This window comes from Canis aureus, chromosome 7 (genome assembly GCF_053574225.1).
Source record: "Canis aureus isolate CA01 chromosome 7, VMU_Caureus_v.1.0, whole genome shotgun sequence".
In the NCBI taxonomy this organism is placed as follows: Eukaryota; Metazoa; Chordata; class Mammalia; order Carnivora; family Canidae; genus Canis; species Canis aureus.
The window spans coordinates 10513292-10539738 of NC_135617.1; the positions used below are offsets into that span (position 1 = coordinate 10513292).

Below are 26447 nucleotides of genomic sequence, written 5' to 3' on the forward strand. Positions count from 1 at the left end.
TAATTTATTGAGTGGATCTTATGGTTCTTAACCCTCCCTTTATTAATGTGGTGTATCATGTTGATTGATTTGTGGATGTTGAACCACCCTTGCAGCCCAGGAATAAATCCCACTTGGTCATGGCAAATAATCCTTTTAATGTACTGTTGTATCCTATTAGCTAGTATCTTGGTGAGAATTTTTGCATCCATGTTCATCAGGAATATTAGTCTATAATTATCCTTTTGAATAGTCTTGTCTGTTTTGAGGTCAAGGTAATGCTGACCTCATAGAATGAGTTTGGAAATTTTCTTTCCACTTCTATATTTTGGAATAGTTTCAGAAGAATAGGTATTAATTCTTCTTTAAATGTTTGGTAGTATTCCCTTGGGAAGCCATCCGGCCCTGAACTCTTATTTGTTGGTAGATTTTTGATTGCTGATTTAATTTCTTTGCTGGTTATGGGTCTGTTCAGATTTTCTATTTCTTTCTGTTTCAGTTTTGATAATTTATATGTTTCTAGGAATGCATCCATTTCTTCCAGATTGCCTAATTTGCTGTCATACAATTGTTCATAATATTCTCCTATAATTTTTTGTATTTCTGCTGTGTTGGTTGTGATCTCCTCTTTCATTCATGGTTTTGTTTACTTGGGTCCTTTCTCTTTTCTTTTTGATAAATCTGGCTAAGGGTTTATCAATCTTGTTAATTCTTTCAAGGAACTAGCTCCTAGTTTTGTTGATCTGTTCTACTGTTCTCTTGGTTTCTATTTCATTGATTTCTGCTTTGCTCTTTATTATTTCCCTTCGCCTGCTGAATTTAGGCTTTACTTGCTGTTATTTTTCCTGCTCTTTTTAAGTATAAGGTTAGGTTGTGTATTTGAGACTTCTTGCTTCTTGAGGAAGGCCTGTACTGTTCTTCCTTTTTAGGAACTCCTTTGCTACATCCCAAATGTTTGGATTGTTGTGTTTTCATTTTCATGTGTACCTTTTTACTTCTTTAATTTCCTTGTTGGCTCATTCATTCTTTTTTTTTTCTTTTAAAGATTTAATTTATTAATTTTGAGAGAGAGAGAGAGAGAGTAAGAAATAGCATGAGAGTAGGGTGAGGAGAAGAGGGAGAAGCAGACTCCCTGCTGAGCAGGGAGCCCAATTTGGGGCTCAATCCTGGAATTATGGGATCATGACCTGAACTGAAGGTAGATGCTTAACTGACTGAGCCACCCAGGTGCCCCAACACATTCATCCCTTAGTAAAATGTTCTTTAATTTCCATGTATTTGTGGTCTTCCTAATTTTTTTCTTGTAGTTGAGTTCAAGTTTCATAGTCTTGTGGTCTGAAAGTATGCATGGTATGATCTCAATCTTTTTGTACCAGTTGTACCTGATTTGTGATCCAATATGTGATCTGTTCTAGAGAATGTTCCATTTGCACTGAAAAGAATGTGTATTCTGCTCCTTTAGGATGAAATACTCTGAAGATATCTGTTAAGTCCATCTGGTACAATGAGTCATTGAAAGCCATTGTTTCCTTGTTGATCTTCTGTTTGGAAGATTTGTCTATTGCTGTGGGTGGGGTGCTAAAATCCCCTACTATTATTATTTTATTATAACTGAGTTTCTTTAAGTTTGTTATTAATTTATATATTTGACTGCTCTCAAGTTAGGGACATAAATATTTATAATTGTTAGATCTTCTTGTTGGATAGGCCCCTTTATTATGATATAGTGTCCTTCTTCATCTCCTATTACAGTCTTTGGTTTAAAATCTAATTTATCTGATATAAGGATGGCTACCTACTCCAGCTTTCTTTTGTTATCCATGAACATGATAAGTGATTCTCCACTCCCTCACTTTCAATCTGGAGGTGTCTTTGGGTCTAAAATGAGTCTCTTATAAGCAGCATATTGATGGGTCTTGTTTTTTTTTTTTTTTTTTTTTTAATTCTGATACTCTGTTTCTTTTGCTTGGAGCGTTGAGTCCATTTACATTCAGAGTAATTACTGAAAGACCTGAATTTAGTGCCATGCTGTCACCTGTAAAGTCATTATTCTTTAACTTATCTCTGTTTCTTTCTAGGCTTTGTTACTTTTAGTCTATATTTCCCTCTTGAAGGGTCCCCTTTAATATTTCTTGTAGGGCTGGTTTAGTGCTCATGAACTCCTTTGGTTTTGTTTGTCTTGGAAACTCTTTAACTTTTCTTCTATACTGAATGACAGCCTTTCTGGATAAAGTATTCTTAGCTGCATATTTTTCCCATTTAGTTCATTGAATATATCATGCCACTTCTTTCTGGCCTGTCAGGTCTCTGTGGATAGGTCTGCTGCCGGCCTTATGTGTCTACCCTTATAGGTTAAGGACCTTTTTTCCCTAGCTGCTTTCAGAATTCTCTTTTTATCTTTGTGTTTTGCAAGTTTCATGATGATATGTTGTGGTTGTTGACCTTTTTTGTTGATTTTGAAGGGAGCTCTCTGTACCTCTTGGGGTTGAAGGCCTGTTTTCTTCCACTGATTAGGGAAGTTCTCAGCTGTAATTTGTTCAAATACATCTTCTGCCCCTCTCTCCCTCTATTCCTCTTTTGAGAACTCCTTTGTTATGGATAATAATAATATATTATCCTTTGTTATGGATAATATTGGGTTTTATGGAATCTCTGAGTTCCCTAAGTCTGCTTTTGTGATCTAATAGTTTTATTTCCCTCTTCTTTTCATTATTTTCCATAATTTTATCTCCTATATCACCTATGTTCTCCTCTGCTTCTTCAGTCCTTGTGATCATATCCAGTCTGTTTCACAGCTCAGTTACAGCATTTTTTATTTCAGCCTGACTAGTTTTTAGTCTTTTATCTCTGTAACAGGATTTCTTTAGTGTCTTCTATGCCTTTTTCAAGTCCAGCTAGTATTCTTATGACTGTTGTTCTAAATTGATTAAATATATTGCTTATATTTGTTTTGAGCCAGTCTGGCTGTGGTATCTTCCTGACCTTTCTTTAGGGGAGAATTACTCCATCTTGTCATTTTGGCTAAATTTCTATCTTTTGCATGTTATGAAAGCTTGTGATGTTTCCTACACCCCAGAGTAATGTTATATTTAGTCCAGGGCCTGGCACTGTAGGAAATGTTTCTGGTATATACTGTGTGCACTCTACTGTTGTGTTTTGGCTGCTCTTTCCCACTGGTCAGTCTTCGGCAGAGTTCCTCCTTGCTTGCAGTGGGGAGTGCTTGGGCCTTTATCTAGGTGTGTTTTGATTTGTTGGTGGAAAACAGCCTGGAAAGAAAAAGAGAAAGAGAGAAAGTGAGAGAGTGAGAGGTGGTGAGAAAGAGAGAGAGATGGTGAGAGAGAGAGAGAGAGAGAGAGAAAGAGAATTAAAAAACCCAAATGGACAATAAAAAAAAACAAAAAACAAACAAACTATAAGCCTGATTCCAATGAAAAAGAAAGGAAAAAAAATACAGAAAAAGAAAAAAAAAAAGAAGCTTGATCCAAAAAAAAAAAAAAAAAGACAGAAAAAGAAATGGAAAACAAACTAACAAACAAAAAATTATAAGCCTGACTCCAAAAGAATAAGAAAAAATAAAGACTAGGAAAAAATACAGCTGGATCCTATTTCCACTAGAACTGAAGGGAACACTTTAAAGCACTGTGTGATCAGGAAACTTGGTGCTTGTAGCATGCTGCCTGTTTTGCATTTTTAGAGGAGAGGTCTGCTGCTCTGGCTCAGAGTTTGTCATGCCCCAGTCAAAACAGAAAACAAAAAACAAAACACTTGCCAGGTATAGAGGCATAAGGTTTGATGTAAGTGGCTCCCACCTCCACTGGGGCCTGCTATGTTGTTTTTTGATGTCTGATTGTGTTGGTGATGAGGTGGTGGTGGGAGTTTTGGGGGGTAGATAAAATGGCACCATCCTACTCTCTTTTCTGGGGACAGGCGCTCACCCCTCCCCCCCCCGCCGCCGCCCTGTTCAGGAAACCTCACAGAAAAATGAGGGCCCTTAGCATGGTTGACTCCCAGCTCTCCTGCATTTTTATCTTTGGCACAGCTGGGATTCAAAACTCCCAACCTCCTGCATTTTATCTTTGGCCTGTGGCTGGGATTCAAACCTGCACATCTTAAAGGAAACTGTTCTGTTTGCATCTGCCACACTGTCTCCCTCCAGCCATGGAAATCCTTCATCCAATCTTCAGATCAATTTTCTGAGTATTCCAAGTACTCTGACCTCAGTACAGCTGTGTTCAAGGGATAAGAAAAGCAGGGTCCAACTACTTCTCTACCATCTTAACTCCTTGATGATGCATATATTTAAATAGACCTTCAGAGTTTGCCTTTCTTTCCATGTACCAAATTGTGTTATAAAGATTTTAGGTATACTAATTTTTTTGTGATGGATCATATTACCTGCAAATAAAGCTAGCATACTGTTATCTGAATAATCTTTATTTAACTAAGTCTGATCTTGTTCTTTTGAAAGGAAAACTAAGATTTCGATTTCTTTCACAAGTTCTTCTGGAGTTGCTTTGACTTTTTATTTTTATTTTTAACTTCAGAATAGCATTAGCAGCATAAGATTATATAGTTGTGCTTTGTAGGTTGCTATTTTTAATATGCCAAGGACCTAAATTCTTATTTCTTTGTAATATTGGTTTTTGCATGCTTATTACTTTTCTTTGTAGCCAACATATGCTAAGTAATGAGGCAGGTACATGAATTAGCTTATCATGATGAAGGAAAGATTAGGGAGGTTATGTTGCTAAGGAGGGACGGATCCTAAGACCAAATCCTTGTGTACCTAAATCCTAAATCTAGAGCATGAGGTCTTTTTTTATTTTTTATTTTTTTAGAGCATGAGGTCTTAATTTCCAGATTGTACTGTGAATGAATTCTGATAGTTACAATGTAAACAAAGGAAAGATTCTAATGTCTTAACATAAAATTGCATGGATAATTAAAACTATCAAATTTAGTGTAAAAGTAAGGATGTGGGATTATTCCAGTTGTTCAATTCCATTTGTACTTTGACTTACTTATTTATTTTACATTTGTATGGGTTCTTTTCATCTGGAAATACAGTATTTTTGGGAGATACTGAGCAAAGGACATTGGCTTGTGTAACAGACGAGATGCATTCAACTGCAGAGAACATATTTGTTATAGCAAAATGGTGTAAAGAATAAAGACATTTATTATTTTCCATATGGGGAAACCTTGAGGTGAAGGGGTTCTAATGTTAGACAGCTAAATAGCTCAATAATATCAATAAAGCAGGTTTTTCCATCTTTCCGCTCTGTCATCCTCAGTGTGTTGGCACTTGTTCTCAGATGACCCTTATTGCTTAAAGATGGCTCCTAATGTCTCTATAAACTTCAAAGGCAGAAAGAATTGCTTTATCTAAAACATCTTGTTTTTAAAGAAAATAATTCCCAGAAATCCCCCATCATATCCCCTTCATGTCACTTTTGCAAGACTTTTAACAGATTTAAAACTGACCATTGAAAGTCGGTCACTAGCAGGGAGAAAGGAATTCATGACTGCTTTCTATTAATTAAAGATTATCCCTCCCATCACCCCCCACAGCTGGAAATGGGTCTAGGCTCTCCTAAGGCACATGACTACCAGAAAGTGAAAAAAAAAAAATCTCGGTTCTTGACAAAGAAGAATTGTGTGTGTGTGTGTGTTTGTGTATATGAATGTGTATATTGGAGGTTGCGTGTGTATAGCTCTTGAGCAACAACAAATAATACCTAAAATAATTTTTTTTTAAATTTTTGAGCAGGAGGAATCAAATGAAAATTTTATTTGAAGAGAAAATCTCATATACACTGAAGTCTAATACCCAGTCTGGGGCAACCATATTAATATGGCTGTAAGGTTCCAAATAGCTATTAGAGGCAATTTGGTTACAATGAGAACTAGAAAAAGGATGATCAGAGATTCTATTATCAGCACTTGACAGTGCCCGATACCTTTTAAACAAAGCCCTTTGCTTTTACTTTCATTCCTGGCAAGTAACTTGTCATTGAAGTCTGTGTGCATAATCCTCTGCACACTACCTGCAGTCATGGGAAAAAATGACGGGAGGGGGTCTTTGTCATTGTCATTCACCTCTCCATTCATGAAATCACTGAATAGGGAGGCACTAATAGTTCCACCTAGTTCAACTTACTATTTTGTAAGTTTTGAAATCTTTGCAAGTTTTGTCCTCTGTTACCACCAATATTGAGAGGTTGGTGTGATAGATTGAAAACCTCAAGAAAAATCTTCCAAGTATGTGGATTTGGTGTGATATTTTTCATCCTACAGATACCTGTCATTAAACTTTGCAGATAATATTATCAGTTGCATGCAGAAAGGGATATTCAATAGGAAAAAGATAGCTTTTTCTTCAGAAACATTATTGTCAGCAATAATTAATTACTTTTACAAACAAACTTATAGAATTAATGCAGGATGATGTACTCCAGTCACTACAGGGTACCCTGATAGAATTTTAAACATGCTTCTGATTTAAATTATGTATTAATTGGTTCAGGCACCAAGTTGAAAGGCCTGGCACTGATGATAAAACCAGGTAAGCAGTCTGATTAATGAAAGGAGCTGGGAAGAATTTGCTACAGGAGCTGAAGCACTTTGTCTAGTAGCACTAATCATTGTAATTTATTATGGGAAGCTTCTTCCATGGCCCTAAGTCATAGCTGTTATTCCTTCTGTAAGAATGTATTGACTCACATGTTTAAAAAGATTACCCAGAGGGGAGAAAAAAAACTATTTATTTTAAAATTTGAAGAAAAAAATATACTCTTTTTATTATGAAAACCAAGGATGGGGAAAATAAGATGGGTTGCACAATGATATGTGTATCCATATTTGAAAACTTGATTCCGATTAGAACAATAGATGCTGCACTGGGTTACCATTGCATATAATATTAACTGTTGGAAAACATCTCACGATTCTTGTAACAACACTTAAGTCTCTGTTATTCTTATTGTAAATGAGATCATAAAGAGAATGAAGAAACCAAAAGGTGCTTAAAAGGATCTCACAGAAGACAGAACTGGAAGGAAAAGATGGACATTAGGGTTGTTTTTGATTTAATTGTGAAGATAGAGTTTATTTTTATATATATATAAATTTATTTTTTATTGGTGTTCAATTTGCCATCATATAGAATAACACCCAGTGCTCATCCCATCAAGTGACCCCCTCAGTGCCAGTCACCCAGTCACCCCCACCCCCCCGCCCACCTCCCCTTCCACCCCCCCAGTTCGTTTCCCAGAGTTAAGAGTCTCTCATGTTCTGTCTCCCTTTCTGATATTTCCCACTCATTTTTTCTCCTTTCCCTTTTATTCCCTTTCACTATTTTTTATATTCCCCAAATGAATGAGACCATATAATGTTTGTCCTTCTCCTATTGACTTATTTCACTCCGCATAATACCCTCCAGTTCCATCCACGTCGAAGCAAATGGTGGGTATTTGTCGTTTCTAATGGCTGAGGAATATTCCATTGTATACGTAAACCACATGTGAGGATAGAGTTTGTAATGCAAACATTTTAAATATATCTTTCTGGCCCCTGAAAATTACTTGTTAGTTTTTCTCTAGTCATCTAATTTAGAAATATACTTGAGCTATAACTATGAAATAAAATTTTGCAGTTGTGTTGATAACATTTCCTAATGTATTTCATGTTTTGGCTCAAGTAGAGGAGTTGGTTGAGAAAGAGGAAGATGTTTTGTCTGATTGTACCTTTGTAGCTGTCCTAGCAGTAGAGTTGGATCCTTTTGCACCCCTCTTGTTCTGCATGCTGTCTTTCTTCTCCAGTTTGTTACACTTTCTTGTACTATTACAAGAGTTGCCAGAGTTCTGAAAGTTCCTGTCCTGTGTTCTTGAAATCCACTAGGAATCAATTCCCTGCGCTTTGCCTTCACTGGAGACAGAATCACTTTAGCTGGTGCTGCTAAGTTGCATTTAGCTGCAAGCCTCCATCATTCATTTGCAGTGAGGTCTTATAGGCAAAAGGTATAAGAATTCATAATAGTGAGGTAACTGTTTTGGGGGAAATTCCATGTGAATGGAATGTGAGATCTTAAAGGCATGGATTGGAAGTCATGAAAAAAAGACATTGCTAAGATGCTTTGAGTTAGCAAGGACAGACATTTTGTGGTGGTGATGGTGCAGCTACTGGTTGTAGGAATGGACAAGAAAAAAAGAGGGAGACATGAAAAAGAAACAGTAGCCAAGCAACTTGAGAAAATGACCAGATGGCCTCAATAATACATGCATCCGATATTCTATTTGAGAATTTTGTTTTGCACAGCTGTGATGTCAGCCTATCAGCAGAAGATCAAGAATATGCTAGATGACATGTGAGTGACATATTTATTAAATATATATTTGAGGAGCATCTACAGTATGTCTGGTGGTGCTGGTGATCATCAGTGCTCTGATGAACTGTAACACAGGCCACACCTGCAACACAGAGGAGGAGCCCTCAGGAGGGCAGAGGGAGCTCAGGTAGTCTTGCTGGAATGGGGAATGACTGAAGATGTAAGGTATTCTTGAAGAATGAGTATGAATTAGATATAGCTAGTGAAGAAGGAGAAGAATGTTCTCACCGAGGCATGGAGGTAAGAGAAAGTAAGTTGTTCCATAAAGCAGGAGGGTGGGGTGTCCTGAATCAATCATGACCTTAATTGTGTTAGCTCAGGCTGGTGGGTATATTCTTGTGTGGCCTTTCCTCTGTGTGTGCCCATGGAGAGAGAGCGAGAGAGAGAGACACGAGGGAAAACGGAGGTGTGTGTTTCTTACTCTTATAATGCCCAAATCCTATCAGACAAAGACCTCATTTTTATGACCTCATTTAACCTTAACTACCTTCTAAAAGGCCTGTCTCCAGATACAGTCACATTGGGGATAAGGGCCTCAACATTTGCCTCTTGTGGGGATAGAATTCAGTTCATAGCACTGATCATGTTGGATTTTATATACTTGGCCAAGGATTTCGAACTTGAAGCAAGAGTGACCTATTTTAATGGGAGTTAAATAATGATATTAAAGATAACAGCAACATTGTAATTATGATTATAATAAATAACAATAGCTATGCTGTATTGAGTTCTTCCAATGTAGTGGACTATCTTTTAACTGGTTTACATGTATTAGATGTGTGTGTGTGTGTGTGTGTGTGTGTGTGTGTGTGTGTGTGTGAATCCTCATGATAACTTTTGGGGTAAATAGTATTGTAATCCTGTTTTATAGATAATGAAACTGAACCACAGAAGTTTGCCCAAGAACCTTGCCCAAGGACCGCGTTTGAATCCCAAAAGGCCATGTTGATACTGACATTCATTTATTCATTCAGTACACATCATCTCAAGCTTTACAATGCTGCTGAGTTCCAGATAGACCTTCATGGAATTTAAGACCAAACATTAGAGGTAGAGATAGTAGAGAAGTAAGCATACATACATATTATGTATGTTTATCACTGTGAAGACAAATGCAAAATGTGTAGACTTGATTGAAAAGAAGAGAGATCAGAGGCAGGGGGACCAGTTACAAGACCATCACCGAATCACAGGTGACAGACGACCAGAATTTAGACGAGAGCACAAGCTAGTAGACGGGGTGTGGGTGAGCAGGGAAGGTTTGATATAGATTTGAGAAATAAAATTTGCTAATGCCATTAGGTTCTTTCCGTGTGGTCCCCTGGAATCCTGGGTCAAGGATGAGGAGGAAGAGGAGACAGAACTTTGTCTGGTTCATATTTTTATTCAACTGTGATGTCAGGTGTGTCATGGAGAAAGCTTTTATTTCTAGCCTAGCTCAAATGGATTATAGTTTGATCAAGGCTTAACCACATTTCCTATTTTAATATTAAAAGTATCATCCAGGTTTCATTGCTTTGTATACAGCTTCTCTCACTCAGTGTGTTTTACATCGTCTTCCCATCGTTAGCATAACCTGTATTTGTGGTAAATGGTCTTTATCATAAAACAAGAAGGGGACATCTGTATTCTAAATCCATTTTTGGATGTCTCATCTTCTTGTCAGCTCTTGGCATATAACATTACAGATTTCTCCAAATATAGCCAGGCTTTACTCAATATCTTGGCTCTAACAGTATTATCTGGGTCCTCACCCATGTCTGCCATTAGTAGATCAATCATGTAAGCCCTACATTCTACTAGTAAAAATGAGAAAACAAATATTCTGAAAGAAAAGGGAGTTCCACTCATCTCTATATTTAATGCACACAGAAGGCCAAGAAGACACAAAGCTATAGCAGGGCATCCTCCTGGAGAATAAAGGAGAAGAATACAGTATGACCTTAGTCATAAATAGCCATGTCCTCCCTGAAGCTGGATGTTTCTGAGTGGACATTGGGGATGGTTATTACATGCGCTTGCATTGTAGAATTAAAGAAAGACATTAACCCCAATAGCTTTGAGCCAATTCTCACTACTTAAATGATGAATCCAGAATAACAGCTCCTGTATTTACAATTAAATCCTTCTCATCAAGAGTAATGACATGGTGACTAAGTAAGGTGTGTGTGTGTGTGTGTGTGTGTGTGTGTGTGTATGTGAGAGAGAGAGAGAGAGAGAGAGAGAGAGAGAGATTGAGGTGTGGAGGGTGACACATTTCTGGCCACACTGTGTGGATGGTGTTGCACTCACCAGAGATGAGCTCTTTTGGAGAGAACTTAGGCTGTATGCATTGGGCAGTCCAGTTTTAAGTCACTGTGCAAGGTGAGCTTCCTGTAGAGAGTAGGAGGCAACTGGATGTGCAGGGCCCTGGCCCAGGAGAGGAGCTGGGACAGAGATAGATTTGGGCATTTTCGGCGTGTTAGGGAGTAGTCAGAGCTGCACTTTGGTCTCAGTGGATGAGGACTTCCGGAGCAGTGTGAGGAGTGCTGAGGGACACGTATTACAAAGGAGTGGTTGCTGATTGCCCTTGTGATCATCCTCCTCAGTGCATGAAAATGTAGAGACTTGTGGGAAGTGAAGGCATAGGAGGTGAGTGACACAAAGTCACACTGATTTAGGGTTAAATTTATGGTTTGTCTGTTTTAACCCCAGGCACTGATTATGTTTGCCAGAGAGTTTGAAGATGCCCACTTGGCAAAGCCCTGTGCCTCTAGTACCTGGAGTATTAGCCAGTACGTGGCTAGTAGCAGGTGCTTCATAACTGGTTGTTAGATAAATGTTAAAAGAAAAATAACACCAGAAAAGTTAAATGACCCAACTTTTATGTTGTTGCTAAAAAATCATTACAAAGAGGAACACTGTAAATAATTAAATATAAATACGATTCCTATGAGCCTTAATTAATGAGCCAGTGCTAAGTGTGGGTTCTGTTTAATCCAACTCAAGTTACATATAAATAAATATGTCATCAGAATGTCAAAACATTTTAGACATGGAAAAGTTCTTAAAAATTCAGTCTGAATGTAATTTGGAAAAAACGTTTTTTACAATTTTCTTTGCTTTTATGATATTAAAAAAAATCGAACAAGGTGTACTGTGATATTTAGTACCAGGTGTTAATTTTATGTGCTGATGCCTTTTTAGGTTCAGTGTTGTCTGATGTATCACAAGGTTTCAAAAATGAATGAAAACTTGCCAAAACACTATCACGCTATGTTATCTCTGTATTCCGACCACCATCTTATCTTCAAATTGAATTCTAAACCAGTATCCTGCTCAAATGGTTCTTCTGTAAGGATACAGGCAATCAAGAGGGACCCTCTTTTGGCCTCTGCTTTTGGTTGGTAATATTTCCTCTGGGAAAGAGAAATAACTCATAGTATAATCTACTAAGTCCCACAATTTCTTGAGTATTTCAGGCTGTCCTTTCCAAAGTATAAGGTCAGGGAATAAATCACCACCACAGAATGTCATGAGCGACATCAGCCAGAGCCTTTGTGAAAAAGAACTTGGCATCACACAGATATACAAAGGCAGACATAAAACCTAGACATAGTCATATATAACAATCATGTCAGGAAGGAAAACTTAAAATACTCATGAAATAAAAGCATTTGCTTTGTAGTGACCTTAATATTAACCTCTTTACTTTATGGGTGAATGTTGCCAGCATAAATGGAAATCTCTTTGCAAAAGTAGCGTATTTAAAATTTTTGAGGAATACAGCGATATGGAAACTTCGGGTCTATATGGTCTTTATCCTCTTAGTTCCTTGCTCAGAGAGCTTTGGGGTTCACCTGTTTTCAGTTTTAGTGAAAATTTCCCAGTCTGCAAGTTGTGGCCTTGTTCCTGGTGTGGGAATTTGCACATGTTTTTTGCTAGAAACATTCCTGTTAACCAGTGAATTCTGACCTTGACTTAGTATTGCCTGAAGAACTGTAGTGTCACATAGTTCTTCTAACTTTTTGATAAGTGAAAACAAATGAGAAAAGCTTGCAATACAACTTGCTTTGAATGGCCATATATTTTGAAACTTGCTAAGGCTGGTATAAAGAAGACAGAAAGCTAAATCAGCCCAGCTCAGTGTGACACTTATGAAGAAAGACTACTTGTTCCAGAAATAAAGCTAAATTTACTTATGCCAGAAAAGCCTACCTTGGGAGCAGAGTCATAAGGGCAAAACTATTTCAGAACAGGGATGGACTATTTCCAGTATCAAAGGAACTCTCTGATGTTCTTCCTTTAAAACTTAGTTCTCTTGCGATCTTACTCAGAATAAGGTTTGCAGTTTAAGGCAAGAAAAATGGTTGTTTGAAATACATTATATTTTTTGGTTAAACTCTTCCATGAATGCAACTGGTGTGTGTGTGTGTGTGTGTGTGTGTGTGTGTGTGTGTGTTTATCAAGTGAGAATAAGTTCTTAAACCTAACATTAGTTAGGTTGGGTTTTGTTTTCATTATAATGGTTAATTTTATATATATTGGATTTATCTGACCAATGATTCTTAATAATTTTTGAGTTTTGTTAATGCATCCCTTGGATCGAGTATTGGAATGGCAAGAATTGGTTCATTCACAAAGAAAAGCGCAGCTTTTTATATAAGATGGCTTCATAACGGATGAAAATAGAACCTGTTGAAATCCTGCTATCTTTATATAGTATTAGAAAAAGCCAAGCTTTTCTTTTCTTTTAATTATGTAGCTTCTTGGATGGAGCTCTGGGACATAAAATATTTGGAGCTTAAGAGAACACACAGCAGCTTAAGTCAGTATTGTCAAATGAATGTACAAATGAATAACAATAAAACCCCATAATGAAAAGTTTTTCTCTTCACTTAATTCTAATATGCTATAACACAAGTGTGTTATTGGGAGTCTTTTCACATGTAATTAAACTATTGAGATACAAAAATTTTGAGTAAACTGAAGGCCGCGGAAGGACAGATAAAAGAATGCTAAATCCCACAGAGCATTTTATCGGCTTACCACTCTTCTCTCTGCAGTCTGATAATAAGATGAAAAAAATCTAGTACTTAAAGGTCTGGTGAAAGACTGCATATAACTGAATAAACATCTTATTAATCATGGAAATAGCATTTTTATTTTCAAAATGTACTTCACGCTTTTAAAAATGCACCAGTAATTTCTAACACTTGGAAGAGAGCCATTTGCAGCCTTTCTGGGGGTTTGTGACCTGACCTACATTGTTTAGTGAAGCCACTCTTTCTAGCAGGGTGGATATCACATCAGTTTCCTTTTTCTCTTTGCTGAATCTTTTCACAAAGTTATTTAAAGATATGTCTGTACCACCCCCAAAGTGCCAAACTGTTCCATGAATGACAATCCTCTGCCATTAGAATTGTCTTATATAATGTAATTACATGGAGCAAGATATCTTGCAAGGTTCATCGGTGTGCTTTCTTGTACATGACCCTTTCCTTACTCTGTTGTAGGGGTTCCTATCACCCTAAGGAGAAATAGATTTCCTGCAGGGACACAAAGAGGCTATTTATAGCAGGGATAATATTTTTAATAGCCACGTCTTTTGATTTGCAAGAGATTTTGTTGGGAAAAGAAAAGGATCTTGAAAATTAAAAAATCTGAAACACAATTGATGGTCTCCAGTGCCCTGAGATTCGCTGAGCACTACATGAGATGCTCTTGTAATTACCTCTTTATTGATGTCCCCGTGGCCTCAGAAGAATTCTGACGCAGAGGGTGAGTTCCTTGGCCCCCAAAAGAACAGCAATAGGCATGGGAAAAATAGCGCTTGTTCTTGGGAAGGAATTGAACATAGAGAAAACTTACTCCTTTTATTTAAGTATTAACACCAGCCTTTTCCTTAGCCTTTTAAGTGTAGGGGGAAAAAAATTCCAAGAATAACTCACGTCCACTGATAAAGTGGATATCATAACGACAACCTGTTTAGAAGAACAGCCTTCCACTGTAAATGAACTGCCCAGCTTAGATTTTGATGAATATCACTGGTGGCCAAAGAGAAGTCAGATTAGAATCGTAGACCCACCAAAGACTTCAGACTTCACCTACTTCCACATTCTACCCTACATTAGAATCTTGGCTATTGCATACCTGACATGGTCATTTCTCTCTCCCGGGATAGCTTCCTTCCCCCATGGAGACCTCTTCATTTGTATGCTGGTCTTTACCATTGTTGACACCTCTGGTGGCTAAGAAGATTGTTATTATTATTATTATTTTTTAATGATAGTCACACAGAGAGAGAGAGAGAGAGGCAGAGACATAGGCAGAAGGAGAAGCAGGCTCCATGCACTGGGAGCCTAACGTGGGATTCGATCCCAGGTCTCCAGAATTGTGCCCTGGGCCAAAGGCAGGTGCCAAACCGCTGCGCCACCCGGGAATCCCGAAGATTGTCATTCTATTAAAGTTTTGCTACCAGTTTTAAACATCCTGTGTATTTTCCGTATGGAATAAAATCTAATGCATTATTGAATTGAAGGCCCTGTGGGTTAACCATCCGGGGAGGGGAAATATTTTGGGGGGATTTTACTGGGCATCTTGGTAGAATTTTCATTTTCAATATGCTGCCTTATTAACACCTAAAGATCGACCTGAAAAAGAAGCAACAGTTATTCGTGCCTTTTCAATTGATACAGAAACTAAAGCAGATAGAAGTTAAGTAACTTTCTCAGTATTACACAATCAATGGCACAGTTGGGAGAAGGTGGGAGAGAACATATTCAGTGGAGTGGGCGTTAAGAAGGGAGATTAAGGAAGTGTGTATGCCTGCGAGAATCTGGTTAAGCAAATCACAGTGTGGCTGCATTCTGGCAATGTGGAATGTGTTTACTTGAAACATCAGGGGAAGTCCCTTATAAGAAAGACTCTTTGAATAAATAAACTTGCATCATGGGTAGAAATTCCTAAGAAAAGAACAGGGTGCAGAGTGGTTAGGACTCCCTTGAGGGCAGGTCAGAGAGGTTTCTGAGGGGATGGTTGGCGACATGAACCCACCAATACCAGGACTACTGGTAGCTGGACAGCCCTGCTGAGCAGAGGACAAAGTAGGTTGGGTCTTAGGGTGTTTGACAGAGGAAAGAAGTACTTGGGTTCTCTCTCCTTGTGGGTCCTGCTCTACGACCTTGCACAGGCAAGAGGGGGAAAGGCTGTCTCATTGCCCCATCTTCCCAGCAGTTGGTATAGGAAAGGGAAGAACAATTTTGTCACCCTCTAGGATTTTCAGGCATAAAGACAGAACAGCTTTATCCCTTCAACTGACTTTTGCTGGATTTCCAGTCTTGGGAAGGGGTTCCGAGCACTGGGCTTCTGGGGTCTCATGGCTGGTGTCTCAGGAGACAATGCTGCTCAGGAAAACAAATGGATTTTGGTTGTGGAGCTTTGGGGGAAGGACAGGTGGGTAGGGTCTGAGGCCCAGAGGAGAAAGTGTTGATCTAGAGCTTGCCCACAGAGCATTAAATCCTAGATAAAGGTGAAGCTAGGGGCAAAGGATGGTTTGAAATGCCAAGGCCAAAGCATCAGGCAGAGAGCAAATTGAGGTCAGAGTAAAGACAAATTGAGGTCAGGGTTAAGAGAACTGGGAGATGCCCATGCAGTCAAGTTCCAGAGGCATAATAGTGAAGATGTCACGAAAAATTAGGGTGTTGTTTCAGCTGATTCGGTGGCCACGACGAGTGTTCTTAAAGCAGTGCTTCTCAACAGGGGCACTTTGCCTCCAGGGACATTTGGCGATGTTGGGAGACACTTTTGATCGTCACCGCTGAGGTGGGGGAGTACAACTGGCATGTAGTGGGTAGAGGCCAGGGATGCTGCTAAACATCCTACAATGCACCGGGCAGCCCCACAACAGGGGATTTTTCCAACTCAAAGTATCAGTCCCAAGTTGAGAATCCCTGTCTTTAAGGCCTCAACATGCAGCCCTGCAGTTCTTTTAAGGCGAGTACAATGTATATTTTGACGCTTAGTTTTCTCTGAAGCTTCTTGCTGACCATTCCTTTCCGAGCTGACGTGCTAGGATGGCCTAGACATTGTTCCAAGACATTGGTACCCACGTCATGCTGGCCAGAGACCACCTTGACTATCATCCCTGCTTGATTTTGAACCTGCCTCAGTTTACTTTCTGGTTTACCGGTTGTGTCTGACTGGTCGAGCTTTTGTCGGTGGGCCACCGACTCTCCTCCTGGCCACCTGTATAAGCTGCTAACCTTTGCTTTACCTGTTTCTGAGATGACCATCTACTGGACAGTTTCGGTGCTGACACTGATCTGGTCCAGCCCCCTCAACAGATGTGGAAATTGAGGTCTCTCTGCAGTGTACTTGGCCAAGGTCGAATCATCCCTCCTGGCACGTGATTCAGTTATTTCAGAACCGGGCTCTGGATTTCAGGTTTCCGCAGTATCTTCTCTCTTCACGTGTGGAAGCGCTGAGTAAGTTTTATTGCTAATTTCTTCTTGCTGTAAACTCTCAAAACTTTATTTGCCTAACTTCAGATGAAATGCTTGTATTTGGACTGTGCTGTGAAAATAGATATATATTTTAAAAGCCTTATTGAGAAATCACTGTGGAAGATCAAACTTTCCTGTGGAGAGAAGACACTTCTATTTCCATGAGCGAGGAAGGAAGCATCATGCAGAGTGGGTAGCAAGGCATCTGGGGTTATTGATGTGCTGACTGGAGTTTGTGAAGTGCTGGAATAGCTTTCCTCACCGCTCCGGGGAGGGCCTCTCAATCCATAGCAATCTCCTGTGCATATGGTCAAGATATCACTGAGCTTTCTGATCTAGTTCTTTTCTTGGAAGGAAGGAGGAGTACAAAGGCTGCTCAGTGCTCTTAGATGAGGAAGGAGGTTTTAGGGAAGGTTAAGGTAGAAATAAAAAGATACCAGGTTTGCTACCCATGGGCAAACGCATGGGCAGATTTAGGGTCAAGATGTCTGTTTTTGTGTTTTGGACATTTTTCCCTGGGGAGGGAGGGGAAGAGAGAGAGAGGGAGAGAGAGAAAGAGAAGAGAAGAGAAGAGAAGAGAAGAGAAGAGAAGAGAAGAGAAGAGAAGAGGAAGGAAGGGGAGGGGAGGAGAGGGGAGGAGAGGGGAGGGAGAGGAAGAAAGGGCAAGAAAGTGTTGGAAATGGAAATGGAAAAAGGGAAAGATTTGCTTTTTGCACTTAGGTCAAAAAGCTAGGATACCAGAGAGCAGCAAAGGGCAGGGCTGAGTGTGGGGGCAGGCCCTCCTTTGGATCCTGGCAATGAAGGGCACTTGATTATGTGTGGACACTTGGACGACAACTTCCACATTCTATTCATTCCTCCAAGTTTGAGGAATTTCACTGTGCCTTTTACTAATCTCTATAAGCACAGTTTTTTTTTTTTTCTCTCTTCTTTTCTGGGTAGATAATTGACAATGTACGGGGAAGTCCATTTTTACAAGCTTTACTCCTCATCTCTGCATGGGCCTATTCTGTGTATACAGCATGCTCCAACTTATAAATAGCTCGGTTCCAGAAGTTGCTTTTAGATCAGGATTTCTTAACTGGACCAACGTGTTAACGGGCTCCAAGGGGCCACAGAAGTGCTTTGAGTATGAGCAAAATTTTGCGTGTATGTGCGGATCACACAGATTCTTGCCCTGGAAGTCCACCGTTTGCATGGGATTCTGAAAGGATGCTTTGACCCTCTGATATTAGAAACACTGTTTGGTAATCAGCTGTTTGGAGCTTTTAATGCCTAGGTCCGAAATGGGTTCTGCCTCAAGAAGCTTACAGCCTAGCAAGGGAGATAAGACGTGCACATACATCTCTGTGAAGTTCTGACAACATGTTCTGGTCAATCTCAGGAAAAGAGACGAATTTGGGCCGTGGGCATCAAACAGCTTAACGTTTCTTCAGGGGTGTATGGGGGGGTGTATAGAGGAGCAAATGAGGAGAGCGACTTTAAGGATGTCAAGGAAGGGAACCCATTTATATGTGAGCCACTTCCAAGCTGGGTATTTGTAAATCTTTTCCTTGGCGATCTGAAGATAGCCAAATTATATTTATGGCTGCAAAGGCCACTTTTTCATCAAAGATGAAAACGTGTATGAAAAAGGAAAAAAAAAATAGTGAGCCATACTGATTTTGTGGCTCTCTCTACAGACCACAACCCTATCATTTGCTAAGAATGCATCAAAAAGCAGGTGTTGTAGGTCACAGGACAGTGAGCGGATCTGCTCGCCGGGTCATTTAGATGCTAAGAGGTGTGGGTTGGGGCCTCAGTGCACCTGGAACTTGGAGCTGGAAGCAGAAGGTTTGTGCCCCTTTGCCCACCCTGGTCCCACTCTGTTCCTTGTGCACACAAGCCCGAGGTGGCATTCCCTGGCCACCAGATGGCACTCCTGCATAGACGAGCCCACCCTGATTTCTCGGAGGCGGGCTGGGCTCACCGGCTCCTCCACCAGCCCTGCAAGTGAGGGCTGCTGCATCTGATAAAGGAGCTGATGAAGGAGGCAAAGAGTCAAGCACAGTCGTGTAAGAGAGACTTTCACGGAATCACATCGATGATATTTGAGGTGACAAGAAGCAGGAACTGCCTGTCTGCTTTTCACATTTACATTTTTAAAAATATGAGGAGCTTGAGGCATGACTGTCACCGAGCTGTAGGTGTGGTAGACAAATTAATACGCATAAGAGTGAATTTTCAACTTCCCCCAGTGGGAATGTGGCTCTTCTTCCACATTTTCGTTTCACTTCCAGCGAACCCCTGTTTTTTCCAGGCTCCCAAGTGATCTCTGACTTACGTCTTGGATTCTTTGGGCTTCCTTCCTTCTGTTCTATCATTAAGTCCAAGCATTTGTTTCTTCAGATGATCCTCTGGCTTCCCCAGGCCTCATTCCCTTTCACTGCCATCACCTCTGCATCATTTGAATGGCAGTTACATAAATTCCTCAGATACTGTTCTAGCCACTATTTTAGACGAGAAAGGACTTCTCAAAGGTCCAGGGATGTGGCCTCCTACCCTTGAGTTCCAGTGCCTGTCCCCTGCTCAAGAACTGACAAGCCTGCAAGACCTCGGAGGACAGCGACAGGGAGAAGGACTCACTTCCTGTGTGGTCAACCAACTCGAATTGACTGAAATTCTGATAATGGTTGTTGAGTTGGTCTTTCTATATTTGTGATTAGCAAATCGATTTCCTGTAACGTAATCTGCTTCCCCAAAGTAACAAGTACACAATAAATATTTGTTGAATGAATGAGTTAATGAAAAGACATGATTCCAAACTCTTCCATGATGTTCACCACCATAATCCCAAATAGCCCAATAATATAGAAATCCTGCAAAGCAACAGTCTTTAAGTATTTGTGGAAAGTTCCTTAGATGGTTCTGATTGTTTCCAAGGGGGGGGGGGGAAGATTAATATGACAAAAACCTATGTACCCTGCTTTTTCAAATGATACCATTTTGTCTTATTTGCTTCAGATCTATTTAAACAATTCAGTAGGTATTTCAATCAAGTTTTTTGTGTAAAGAAAGAGTAAAATTGTTAAAAGAAGTACCTACTGTAAAAAACAGTACCACTCCACCTTCCTTTTCATAATTTCTTGCTCTCCAGAGGTAACCACTTTCAACTATTTTAGTACTTATTTATTTGGCTTGTCATGCTACTTACTGATTTTTCAGTTTTGACTCTCTGCTGTAGAAGATGAAGATCTAGCTGTTTTTCACCTCTTCAATACCTCTCCATGCAATTTTTGGGACATACTTACACAAAAAAATATTAGCTATTTATCTGAAATAAAAACTTAACTGGATGGTCTGTACCTGTATTTTTATTTGCTAGAAATCACATTCTTGACTTCCTAACACACAGGAACCCTTCCTGTCACAAGTCCTGAATACAGTTACATCTTAATTTTATCTTGTTGATTTTTTAATGTTTACTGAGAGGTATGCAAATAATAATCAAAGCCGAGCTAGAGAGCATATAAAATATCATTCATTTTCCTTCCCGATTGTTATTCCCTTGGATTAAAAATTGGCTTTATATTTGCTTATTTTTTTTCATATCTACCACTAGTTTACCCTCAAACTTCCCCCAGTTGTGTATTTCTCATCTGAATGTGTTCAGTTAATTTTGCTTCTTAAGGAAGTTTCTTCTGGCAACTTCTGCTCTGGTCTCAGCAGATTGTTTTCCAGAGCTGCTATATAGCTGGCAAATTGGGGAACCTTCATCCTCTTGATCCTTACCACTACGCTCCTGGGAAGGATCTTCTGTTTTTTTGGGCCCCTTATCTTTATTTTATCTTATTTTATATTTTATTTTATTTTATTTATTTTATTTTATTTTTTATATTTTATTTTATTTATTCATGAAAGACACAAAGAGAGGCAGAGACACAGACAGAGGGGGAAGCAGGCTTCTTGCAAGGAGCCCAGTGTGGGACTCCATCTCCAGACCAAGATCATATCATGAGCCAAAGGCAGATGCTCAACTACTGAGCCACCCATGCGTCCAGGGCCCTTTATCTTTATCTTTGTTTATTCTTTCACTTGGGTGAGAACTCCATGAGAAAGTTTGCCTGGAAGATAGAGAGGTTGAGAATTTGCACATGTGGAAATGAATTGCTTCTATACTCATACCTTTTGGGTGAGAGTAGGCTCCTATGCTGGGAATTATTTTGTAAGTATTGTTATATTACTTTCTAATGATGTAGACAGCTAAATGCTATCTTGAAATCCACTTCATTCTGCCCCTGGTGTTCAGAAATTTTATATGATGTGTGTGCCCTTGTGAGGGTCTGGATTCATGGTGGATATCTCAGCCTCCAGACAAAGTTAGGGAAAAAAGTTCAAACTTGGTTAACCAGTAAATAACATTCAGAACCAGTTTCCATCAGGAATGGCAATTTTTCTGCTGTTACCTTTAAATGATCAACTTATGTAATTTTCTTATTATTTGATATTATGGCAAACACTTCACTTTGAAAATATAGTACTGAAATCATCCCTAATAAAAGTCCAAAATATTTTGGAACACGTGAACACATGTTACATTTTTGCCTGCCACTGCACATACCACCCCTCATTTGAAATTTCAACCTAATTTAAATTTAAAATCAAAGTTCTAAAAATTAAACTAAAAGGTGCCTCAATTAGTTAAGCATCTGACCCTTGATTTCAGCGCAGGTCCTGATCTCAGGGTCCTGGGATGGAGCCTTGTGTCAGGGGGGAGTCTCAGTGAGGAGCTGCTTGAGATTCTTCTTCTCCCTCTGCCCCCACCTTCCTCACGTGCTCTGTCTCTCTCTTAAATAAATAAAATCTTAATATATATATATATATATGTATGTATGTATATGTATACATATATACATTTATATATATCTAAATTAAACTTATATATAAACATATATAAACATATATATAAACTTATATATATATAAATAAATTAAACTGAAATGATTGTTGCCTGATGTTAACTTTTCTTAAAAGCAGAAAAAAGCCCAGCCAAGTATTAGTTATGACCACCCATATTTAAAATACCTGAATCAACATAATTTTCCTGTTTTGTTTTTTAACGTTTTTTAAAGACTTTTAAAAAAAATATGAGTGAGTGAGACAGAGTGCTTGATTGGGGGAAGGGCAGAGGGAGAGGGAGAAGCAGACTCCCCTGTGAGTAGGGAGCCTGATGTAGGATCATGACCCCCCGAGGGGAAGGCAGATGCTTAACCCACTGAGCCACCCAGGTGCCCCACAATTTTCCTGTTTTAAAAGCTCTGAAGTTGGTCAGATTTAATTTTGTGGAGAAGGGATGCTGAAAGCCACATACACTTTGGAGCCTGGTATGGTTTTAATTTTAGTTGACCCAATCAGTGTGAGCTTAGAAAACATACTTAACTTCATTGAGTGTCACCTCTTAAATGGTTTCTTTTGGGGAAAGCAAATAAAAAATAACCATTTCCAAAGTGCCTTGTGCCTGCCACCTAATACACACTCGTGAAAAGCAGTTAGGGCCAGGTCTTCTAGTCATATGCTCTGAGTGTGGCTGTGGTGGAGGATGGGTACCAGGAAAAGACAATAAAGAAGGCACTCCAAAAGCTTGCTCTTTTTCTTCTGTGAGAAAAATCTGAAGAACTTCAGAGAAATAATATACATCTTATAGCTGTCAAATATCTCATTAGAATTTTTGGGTATAATGAATGTTTAAATATTAAAAAGAACAATTTGGGAAAATCAATCATACATTATTTTTGAGAAAATTGCTTTAGTGGCACTGAGTTGATCAAAAGAACATTTTTTTCCAAAGATTAATGGATTTTTAGATTATTGCTGAATAATATCTCCCAAAGAAAGTGAATAAACATCTATTTTCTTAACTGTGGCGCTCTTCATAGTGTTATAAATTAGAGATTAGTAATAGTTAATACTTGCATGAATTATCTGTACTGCTGAAAGTACCATGTTTCACATGTAATACGTGGCCTTTTAAAAATATACCTTATGGTTGGCAAAGGAGTAGTTAAAGAATTTCTCATTGCTCTACCGCTGAGCTTAAGGGAGGAATATCTAGCAAAAGAAATACTCTGATAATATGGAAAAATTTTATTTAGCAAACATCTGTCAAAAGATATTTCTATTATCAAATGAGATTTTTCTTTTCAAGACTAGACGATTTTTTTCCTACCTTTCTTTTTCTCCTTTTTTTTTTTTTTTAAGATTTTAATTTATTTATTCACGAGAGACAGAGAGAGAGAGAAAGAGGCAGAGACACAGGCAGAGGGAGAAGCAAGCTCCATCCAGGGACTTGATCCTGGGACTTGATCCTGGGACTTGATCCTGGAACTTGATCCTGGAACTCCAGGATCATGCCCCAGGCCAAAGGCAGGCACTAAACTGCTGAGCCACCCAGGAATCCCCTCTTTTTCTCCTTCTATTGTAATCCTTTGAAATACCACTGGGATTTAACATTTGGTTAGGGAATTCTATTTTTAATTGGATTATCAAAGGAAAATATTAAAAATATGAATGATATGAAAAATTATAAGTATCTCATTTTTCATTTGTAAAATAAAAATGAAGCAAATCGACTAGGTTCTCCATAGTAAAAAGCAGCTGTTTTTTTCTTGGACAGATTTTAGCCAGTGCCTTTTCTTTTTAAAACTTGAATTTTAGTTGAGGGCTCAGCTTTACTTTTTATTTTTTAAAGGCAACTGAAATTCCAAACAGAATTGCTGTAGTGGGCCTGAGTTTCTTTCACATCACGGCATGGAATATTTTCCATGCCACTAATCCCCAGTAGGTGCATTTCACCCACCTTAAATGGGATATTTCTAAACATTACCATTTCAACCAAAGTTATTTGATAGATCGCTATTATTTATTGATACTGCTATAAGTCTTGCTGCCAACATAATCTTAATAAGTCATTACAAGTCCCCTGGGTAAGCTATTTTTCCATTTCTTAAGCTTTAGTGCCTGTGCTGTATGGATTTGGCATTTAATAAATCACTGGAGGGCCAGCAAACACATTATATTCCTGTAGTCGAGACTGTCTAGACAAAAGTGCATGGAGAGATCTTTCCACTCTAAGTAGCGGGAGAGCATTTGTTTGCCACAAATTGGTTCTGAATCAATTGCTCAGAAACTTGGCATATCCAGGCTTACTTGGATACAGGAGGAGGGCAAGACTAAGTGCTGCATGGGGTGCTTTTCTGCCTTCTAGTTTAATTGAATAACTGAGAAGCAATGCCTAAGAAACAACACTCCTGCGGGAAAATAGCCTAGAATTTCACCCTTTTTAGATTTAGGAGTTATTATACCAGTCTTTCTGTTATATGACCTTTGTTTACAAAATGTATGAAAGGTTTCTTAAAACAATTAAGGAAGTGATACTATTAAGAGTGTATAGCAAGGGAAAAAAGAGAATATGATTTCTTTTCTGGTAAACGTATTACATATGTATATGTATGCGCATGTGTATTTGTCTTCCCCATGTAGCTGTGTGTGTGTGTGTGTGTGTGTGTGTGTGTGTGTGTGTGTTGGGGGGGAGAGGGATAGAGAGAAGGAGGGAGGCAGAGGAGAGAGAATCATTAGTGAGTTTTAATAATCTGGGATTATGTTAGGGCTCGATTTTGCCCTTTGAACTAGACCACTAGTAGTCTCATAACTATTGCTGTTCTTGGAAGTCAAATCAGAACCTGAGGAATTTCTGAATAATATGAGTTTCAATGTGTCTCTTGGACTGGTCGACCAGGCTATGCTGTTGCTGTTATTTCTTCTATCTTAGTTACCTTTGCCTCACTATTCTTTCCTGCTGGTTGTGTAGCACCTAGAATTTCCACTTAGAGTTCCCTCTGTGATTGATTTTCGTATAGATAAGGTGTTTTGGGCAAAGAAAAAGAGTTATGAAAGTAACTCTAAGATTATTCAGGCCTCAGTGACACCAATAACATAGAATTTGTATTCAGAAACATTTGGATTACATATCCTAACCATACATTACCATAACATTTGGCCCCTTCCATGGATTTAAAACTATCTGGTTTTATCTTTACATAAAAAGAAAACTAATACTTGGCCAATATTTGGGAAGTGTTCATTTCACAGGTGACTTGTTAACGGGCACTGGTTCAGCTGTGGTAGAGTTCATTTGACTGCTTTATGTATGAATGTATTTTTCATCTTAAACTGTCCATGTGTATGAATGCTGCTCAAATTCTGTCTTCATTCCTGCTTTTCATTCCAACATATTTGAATATTGAAGAAATTATTAGACAAGTAAGTAAATCAGTAATATTTGAAGGATATGGTTGGGCAGCAATGACATTCAAATTTAAGTCCCAAGTTACCTGAGGGCAGAATGAATATCTCCCATCATGAACATTGCAGGTACTTCTTGAGATTTAGGTAAAATTAGCAGAAATCAGGAGTTTTATATCCTGCATAGAATAAAGCTTTTCAGTAGTGATAGTAGGATCTCTCCTGACTTCTGTAAACAGGCTTAAATACTGGTGTTTTTTGACATGATTATGTACAACTCTTGAGGTTGTGTCGTTTAGGTCTTTGACTTTAGAATGCTATCCAATCCAAATTCATAAATCCTCACATCATCTCTAGCATTGTGATTATGCTTGTAATTGGGCACCTTTATGGTATGATCCAATGGAACTGGGGCTGCCTGTCAGACTATTTGTATTCATGGAGTTATTAGCATTATCTGGAGACAGATTGTGTGATTATGGATATGGGGAGGTAGGACAGATATCCAGAAAGCTCTTCTTACATCCAAGTGACTACTTGACACATCTTTTTCCAAAAATATTTCTTTTGCATAAGGGTTCTAGACCTCCTCCTTGAAAGAAATTTGGCAGGCTTCATTTCTATAACATATGCAGGGATGGGCCAGGAGGAAATCTCTGAGCCTTTAGTAGGCAGAATGGGGAAAGGAGAAAAAAATATTTCTGAAAGCATTAATTGAATAGAGAAAGGCACATTGAGGGAGTTAAAGGTCTTAGGGGAAAATTTCTCATACCTATGACTAGTTATTATTATTTAAAACAACATTGTTGACTTGCCTTATTTTTCTATTTAGAATCCATGTTGTCCAAGGACAGAAACTTAATATTTAAGTCCATATTTCCAAGAAAGAAATATTGAGTTTTTATTCTTCGTAGTCAATAGTAAAAATCAACCTCTTTCACCAATGTCAACAGGGTAAAAATTCCATAAATTAATTTTTTTCTTTCAGCCAAGAGGAGAAAATATTGAGAAACATCCTATAATAAGAAAATATTTCTTTCAGAAATCAAATTTAAGAATCTTTTGGAAAAATGTTCCTTTTTTCTCTCTTCCATATGTTTTGAGCATGTGGATGCCTGGAATAAATGCAATTTAGAGGCCATTCTGAAAAGGCAGAAAAGCCAAAGAATTCTTATGGATGATTGGCAAATCTTAAGAGTGCTAATTTAGAAGAATGCTAGTAAATAAGGATGCTTCTGTGAGTTTGAAATGCCTATCTAAGGCTTTCAGCTGCCATCTGAAGAACAGTAGAACCCTGTGAAGAACACTTTGGCCAAGTG

General features: G+C 38.7%; 1 long non-coding RNA gene across 17 annotated transcripts in view; it reads left to right on the forward strand.

The window, feature by feature from the left end:
* The window catches only part of LOC144317066 (uncharacterized), a 571155-nt gene that overhangs the window by 94710 nt on the left and 449998 nt on the right, over positions 1-26447 (forward strand). For 4 of the 17 annotated variants that reach the window (XR_013382934.1, XR_013382941.1, XR_013382938.1 and 1 more), the window contains exon 4: positions 16690-16830. The exons of the other annotated variants lie outside the window; for them this stretch is intronic. This is a non-coding gene — a long non-coding RNA (uncharacterized LOC144317066). The remainder of the gene's footprint in view (positions 1-16689; positions 16831-26447) is intronic. 17 annotated transcript variants of the gene reach the window in all.